Consider the following 8175-nt stretch of genomic DNA (forward strand, 5'->3'; position numbering starts at 1 on the left):
GACCAGATGAGGAACCTGAAGGTGAACAAGTACATGGGACCTGATAAGATGCATCTGTGGGTCCCGAGAGAACTGGTAGATGAAGTTTCCAAGTCACTGTCCATCATATTTGAGAAGTCGCGGCAGTCCGCTGAAGTTCCCACTGACTGGAAAAGGGGAAACATAACCCCCATTTTTAAAAAGGGTGAAAAAAAAAGACCCAAGGAACTACAGGCTGGTCAGTTTAATCTCTGTGCCTGGCAAGATCATGGAGTTTTCCCCCCTGGAAACTCTGCTAAGGCACATGGAAAATAAGGACATGATTGGTGAGATTGGTGACAGCCAACATGGCTTCACTAAGGGCAAATCGTGCCTGACAGATTTGGTGGCCTTCTATGACGGCATTACAGCTATGGTGGATAAGGGGCGAGCAACAGATGTCATCTACCTGGACTCATGCAAAGCATTTGACACAGTTCTGCATGACAACCTTGTCTCTAAATTGGAGACACGTGGATCTGATGGATGGATCAGTTGGTGGATAAGGAACTGGCTGGACAGTCGCACTCAGAGTTACAGTCAATGGCTCCATGTCCAAGTGGTGAGCAGTGACAAGTGGTGTTCCTCAGGGGTCAGTACTAGCACTGGTGCTGTTTAACATCTTTGTTGGTGACATGGATGTTGGCATGGAGTGCACCCTCAGCAAGTTTGCCAATGACACCAAGCTGTGTGGAGCAACTGACATGCTGGAGGGGAGGGATGCCATCCAGAGGGACAGAATCACAGAATTTTCAGAGTTGGAAGGGACCTCTAGAAGTCCTTTAATTTTGATTCCTCAGTTTAATTTTTATTTTTCCTTTTTTTTTTTTTCCCCCCACAAAATGTAATAAAAGTAGAAATTCTTACTTGGATGAAATGTTTCTTTTCAGAAATGAGAGCCAGCGAAGGACATACACTGAAAACAAAACAAAATGAAGATGCTTATGTTTATTACTCTGTTGACAAAATGTTAACACTGAAGAAGCAACACGTGTTGAAAAATAAAATACATAGTATGAGTGTTTTAAATTTAATGACTTAGGAAGTTCTCAAATATTTAAGTTACAAAAGGTAGAAAACATAGGGAACTTTTAATTTTCATTTTTTTGTTGCCACATATGCTGGTTGAAGTAAGTAGAACTATTCATTTTTCTGGAAAGAAACTTTTAGTTACCTGCTTTAAATTGTAGATTTCCTAATGTAAATTTTAACTTCAAAGTATTATGGGCACAGTGTACTGAAGCACGTTTCACTTGTTTCCCAGTAAGTAACTGCTCCTCTCAGTAGGAGGGCAAGATAGAAGATACCGTGAGCGGAATTAGAGGGCTCTTCAATTAGTATGAACAATCAGGCCCGTTCCCATATTTAAAGTCCTGTACTTCCTGATGGATTTCCAAATTCATTTTGTTCTGCCCACCCATATTGTAACTTGAGCTCTTAGGAGTTAGAATTTCTGAATATTACAATTGATTTGTGTGATTTATGTTCGCTAAGTGCTGCTGTCTGTTAGCTGTCATTTGCCTGGCAGGAATTTGTAGCCACCTGTCATGGCATAAATACAGTTTTCTGCAGTATCTTATGTTATGCAGCCTTATCTAAGCTGAAGATGTGTCATGGTTCCACATTTTATCTTTATATTTTAATTTACTATTCCAAGTCTCGTGCCAAAATAATTTCCTGAAACTTGTGTCTATCTTGATGCAGACAATTGTAGTTCTCTCTTTTACATGTAGCCTCCCTCTTTTGCATGCATATATAATTTTGTAGAAGGTGGAAGTGCATATAATCTGACGTAGTTGTTCCACGCATACACCTACCTTTTAATAATATTTTATATGCACATGCAGATGCCTTAAGCTCAGAAGTCTTAAGCAGGTTTTTCCAGGTAATCAAACTGCTCTAGGTTTCTGCTTCCCGTGGTAAAACTTGGTTCGGAAACATGTGTGAAAATCCCTGAAGAAGTCAGTGAAGGTGAATAATACTTTGTTTGCCCTTGTCTTAGCTCAGAGACTCCCTCTCAAGCTGGGCAGATGTCCCATATCCTCCCTGCTTCATTGGGAAGCACTCCAGTCCCTACCATTTGTGTTTATTTCGGGGCCTGACCGAGTGCTGACCCTGCAGTAAGTGCAGAAATGTGCCGGTGAGCTCAGGTACTAGAAAGAGTCTGGACGGGCAGCCTGGCACAGGGAGCAGGACAAATTAGCCTGGACTGAGCACCACACTGTCATCCTATGTTGCTATCAAGGTCCAAAGAAGTTATCTGCGAGCAAGACGGGTTATCTTTATTTTACATGGCGGTCTGCAGTGCTGGTGTACCACTACCCGCTGAGACATCTGTGCAAAGGAGAACCACCTGCAGCTCTGCTACAGCTTTTTGTGGGATGCTTCTTGGCCTGTGGAGGAAGCCCGGCGTGCTCCCGTAGACCTGAGTCTTGCTGAGGCAGCCCTGCCTTCTGCCACCTGCCACACGTTCTCCTGGGGGTGCCTGAGAGAGGGGTTAGTGGCAGAGGTGCCCTCAAAAATCTCTTTCCAGAGGAGGCAGCAAATGCTTTGGGTATGGAGTGATGAGGGCCACATGTGAGGAGTTCCCTGAAGGCATTGAGGTGGGCCAATAGCTTACGCATTGTAAGAGATCATATTCATTTAATGAGATCTTGGCTAGTTTGATATTCATAGTGGTTTCATTTCTCTTGCCCTTTCCCACCCTACCAAGGAGTAGTGATTAAGAACTACTTTTTGGTTGATTGCTTTTTAATTTTACGGCTTTAAGTGGTGAAACTGGGTAAGATGTATGAAATGCATTATACTACTTGCACTCTCCAGAGCTGCACTAAAGCCAAAAGGATCAGGACCAAAAATGACATCTGCCCTTTGAAACCAGATTTGTTTGAACACTTCCATACATCTCATAGCCTGGGGTGAGAAAGCTTGTAGCCTTTCAGCTGCGACTTGCAAGCAATTCAGATGCAGTTCTCATGCCACGACTGGAGCACACGGCTGTCAGCAGTGCTGTCCTGGCATGGGACAGCTGGATGATGTGGCCTCTGGCCGCAGGAGGAGGTGAACAAGCAGGAGATGGGGGGACCCAACATCAGCAGGAAACGTAACACCAAGCTCTGTGCTCTGCACTTTCCCAAATTACGGCAGGATAGATGAATTCCCATTGTGCTGTTATTATCTCCACCCTCTGAGCTATCCCCGGAGCTTCCCTCGCTCTACAGATCTCAGGGTATGCAGTACATGTCATGTGGCCTTTGATCCTATGAAGATTTTAAATGCTTACAGGAAAAGGACAGCCACCCTGATGTCAAGTCCTTAAAATACTTTTACATAAAGGAATAAAAAGCTATCTCATCGTGTCTTCTTTAAATGCACTACCAACACTTTTTCCTTTTGATCATATTTTCATAATGCCACGTTTCACTTGTTTCACTGCTCAAAGTCATCCCCTGTGTAAATTATTTTCATTTGGTCCAGCGGTTGACTGAAATATCAAGGCTGTTCAAAGATATTTTAGAGACATTCTGTGCCTGCATAGCTTCCTTAAAACTAGCATTTGTGACTCTGGCAAGGTAAAATGTCAAAATTGCCAATGTATACACTGGCAAATGCACACGTGCACTTACAGACATGTGCACGCTTGCAGACAAAAATACCATGTGGCAGAATATTACTATCATTTATTCCGCTGCATATTTGTCCCATTATTCTGTTTATATATGTTTATGCCAATTTCAGGAAATAAAAGTGGTGTCTGATTTTTTTTTTTTTTATTAATCTGCTAAAGAGGCTTAGAAAAACGTCAAGAATGAGAGCGGAAATTAACGTTATGATAGGTGAGTACACAGGGTATGGGATGCAACCGCTTAACAGAAGATAGCAAAACTATTTCCAAAGTAATAGAAGTGATGAAAAGTAAAATAATTAATGTAGAACAAGAGCACACATCCCTATAGATATAAAAATAGCAAAGACAGTCCATTTATTCTTCCTGGCGCGCAAACAGCAAATACAGCTTCCTAATGAAATACAAGAGTAATTATGATAATAATGCTTCGAATTGGTGAACCTTTTCAGGTGAGGATTCTCAGATAGTTTTACAAAGGAATAGGTCAGAATTATTATCGTAAGAAAAACAAAGGAGGACAAAACCCCCTCGTATAAAAAATATACATTCAAAATATGTTGGCAGATAGTAAAAACAAAACCAGATGTGTAGATGTAGAGGAATTGCTGTATCCTTGCTGGGGTGGTAATTTATGGAGAGGATTTGTTGTGGAATTCACCCCTTGCTGCAGAACTGTTGTCTCCATTCTGAGGGTGTGTCCGCCCTTGTGAAGCTACTGGAATTTATTGAAATAATTATTCCAGAATAATTTGGTAAATTTCCAGAGAAGCTCCCAGCCCTAGTTTTAAAATGTTTCTGGCCCCGACGTTTGAGAAAATATGTGGGTTTATTTGTATGGTTGTATGGAAATAGAGTTGTCTTCCTAAGGTCACAGAGAAAGCCAGAAGTAATAATGCTGAGAGATGGGATCTGCCCTCTACCAGGCTTGTTTAAACTTAAAAAGGCAAGTCCACAGGATAGTAAAGATGAAATGTAGGCTGAAAGATGAAATAAAACCAATTCACTATCAGATAGCACAGAAGCTGCATTATTGAATGGGTACTTCATATTAAAGCAGTACTGAATTTTAAGGCTCCATGAAGATTTCTGGCAATTTACACTCATGTACTGTAAAATTTGGGGTCCTTCCTTAAAAAATAATGCCCAGCTTTCTGCTGCGCAGAGGAAGACTCCAACAGAAGCAACACGTTATGAGTTGCACATCTTGAGGCCTCGGTAGGAAGATTATCTTACTGGGTAAAACTACACATGCTTTCAAACCCAAACTGCTGTAGCTCTGTATAAGAACCTTATACCCTTCAAACACATTGACAAAGGTGACATAGTCATGGCAGGGTCAGTTAGGTATGAGGAGAAACGGTGGTCAATTCAAGAGCTCCTCAGGATGGAGAATTTATATTATATATTGGCATCACATAGTCTCCAGAAATATTAGTAAATTCTCTTCTACTTCAGTGAAGTAAATTGTTTGATTTTAAACATGTGCACATATGGGAGAAGTTTTAAAAAAAGGCTTAGTGTATTGAGGTGGGCAACAGTGATTTACTGGTAGAATTGATTCTGACCTGTGGGATAGGGAGTCTGCACTCTGCAAGAAGAGTATCTATCTCCTCTTTCTCACACCATGTTCTCTTTTATAAACTCTCTCATGTTCACTCTACTTTTTTCTTTTTTTTTTTTTTAATAATAGTCTTAATTTTTATAACATGCTTGATTTAGAATTTTTAATGCTGTCTCTAGGTTCATTCCTTTTTCCTTGACCTATAGATATTTTAGGTAGATAAGTAAAATATAATCCATCCCTCAAATACTATGTGTACCGTTGTTTTATCTACGGTATTTTATTTTATTCTTTAAAAATCAGTGCTAGAATGTCTTAGTGTGATTGATTTCTTCTGTATATTGCATACATATTGATCTCAAAATATGTCAACACTGTCATGAAAACCTGTTTGTGGAAATCTGAAATTAAATTCACATCAAAATATAGGAATATTCAAAAAGTGCTTGTTTTTTCAAAGGACATTATTTGTGCATACCTGCAGGAATACCATTTGCTATCCTCTTGCCAACTGTCTACCTTCAAAAAAACTCCTTTTGAACGTTGGTGTAATCGCTCCTTGTTGGCAGGGTCCATCTCACCTAACTTCAACTGTCCAAACTTGGAGGCTAAACCAGTTATTTACACTTTCTCAGTAGCCTGAGGAGACAAATAAGGGCTTTCAGGGAGGGTTTCATCCTACCTCCAAGAAGATGCTCACAACAGATGGGGTGACTAAGCCTCCAGTGCTGCGTTGTCCACGGACTGCATGTGGGGTGCAGGGGTAACCACTGTAGGTACCTGCGGCACCAAAGTCCCAGATAGCTTTGATCAGGTGAAATGACTATGTCCTGACAGTCTACACCAGTCTAATGAGCTGTGTGCCAGCAACACCCTCAACAGCATAGGTCTTAGTGCAGAACAGTGGGATCCTGCCTGCTGAAAATTGTCTTTTTCACTTTTTTTTTTTTTGCATTTGTTTTCTGCAAATGTATATTGCATGGTTCTTGTGTATTTTTTTTTTTATTATTTTAATGACAATGATACCTACCTCATATGCCTTTCACACTTTTGAAAGTACAGGTACTTGAAAATAATTCCTAGATAACCCAAACCAAATGGACTATAAATCAGAAACAGGGAGAAGGGAATCACAGGTCTGAAAGCTATCACCACCAAAAATACTCTGGAGTAGATATTCCCAATACTGCTACTCTGCTTACGGAGAACCTAACCATAAGCAAACAGTACATTTTTAACTATTCAACCCCTTTTAATAACCTCTTATGACAAATTTGAATGCTTTTGTTCTACACGTGCTGTTCTAAAGAGTTTAATGGGACCATGGACCACTATTTGTTTATTTACTTATTCATTTTCAGAGGAGCAGTTCTCATTTGCTTATCCCAATTTAATGAGAATTTTTAAATTCTCATGAAAGAAATACTATTTTTTACATGACAGCTGCTAAGTAAACTTTTTGGTCTCTATTTGCTGAGCTCAGTTGTTCTGTTTTGGTGGTTTTGTTTTTATTTTTTTTTTAACTAACAACTTTTGATCATCAGGCAAAACAGCTGGTTTGTACAATAGTACATTATTTTGTTCACTCATTTTAAATTCTTTCAAAAAACCTGTGAATGAAGCAATCCAGTCCTAGTTTTAAGGAACTGACTCAAAGACATTGAAGTCAGAAGTAGTCCTTTTGCAGATTTCAGTAGATTTTGTTTGAGGATCTAAGTCATTACTCTGTCTTAACTTGTTCCTGTCTAAATTGTTTAAAATTCATGAAAGTAGCAGAAAGTTACTGCTGGGGATATTTATGTTCTTGTTTCTAAATTTAAAATTGCTTTGATGTACAGATATAAAAGAATATAATCTAAAATATTCTACAGGGTATGTTATGAACCAGTGATATTTTTCCGTTCAAAAACCCATGATACACTATTTAAAGATAGTTTTGATATATTTTAAATGTCAAAGTTTTTAGAAGTTCCAAGGAGTTGTAGACAAAATGTGATTTTTTTTACACCCATGATTATCTTAATAGATGAAGATAAAAGGAGATTAAACACCTGTAATATACTCAGAAATATGTAAAGGTCACTTCAACTTCTTTTGGGGGAAGGAAGAACATTTAAAATAAAAAAAAATACTGAAAGAATAGTATATTTTTCTATGCTGTCGTTAGGCATATTTGAATATTTAGCATCAATATGGTCTGTGTGAAAGGTAATGTAAAAATGATTCTCAGCACTCTTGTATGAAATTTTGTTCTGATATTAAGATGCCTGGGGAAGAAGTAAATTGTGATAAGGACAGATTATGAATGCAGGATCATCTGAATAATTTGGGAAATTGACTACATAGAAAAGTTTGGGCACACTGAAATGTCCATACACTGAAAGGAGTATTCAGGCCATAGTTACAGGTAAGGGGCCTGGGTATCACGGAATCACGGAATCAAGGAGTTTCAGAGTTGGAAGGGACCTCTAGAGATCATCTAGTCCAACTCCCCTGCCAAAGCAGGATTGCCCAGAGCACATTACTCAGAACTGCATCCAGGCGGGTCTTGAAAATCTCCAGGGAAGGGGACTCCACAACCTCCCTGGGCAGCCTGTGCCAGTGCTCTGTCACCCTCACCGTAAAGAAGTGTTTCCGTGTATTTGAACAAAACTTCCTATATTCTAACTTGTGCCCATTGCCCCTCGTCCTGTCAATGAGGGCAGGAGAGTCTCTGGAGAAGGCTTGAGCAGCATGGCGGGATGTCATGAACACCTCTCCTGGGTGAGTTTGTGTGGATGGGCTCTGTGTGGCCTCTGCGTGTGGATGCAGAAATAGTGACCTGAAAATAGCAGGCTGAAGAAAGAAAAATTATGTGCTGGAAGTAGCGTGTGTAAGTCTGTCAGAAGGTGACAAGCTCTGGAGACTTCTGGTCCTGTGAATCCCTAAGAACAGATAAACTCAGGCCACTGAGAGTCTGTGCAAGGCT

The sequence above is a fragment of the Vanellus vanellus genome (genome assembly GCF_965231255.1).
Source record: "Vanellus vanellus genome assembly, chromosome: 1".
NCBI lineage: Eukaryota > Metazoa > Chordata > Aves > Charadriiformes > Charadriidae > Vanellus > Vanellus vanellus.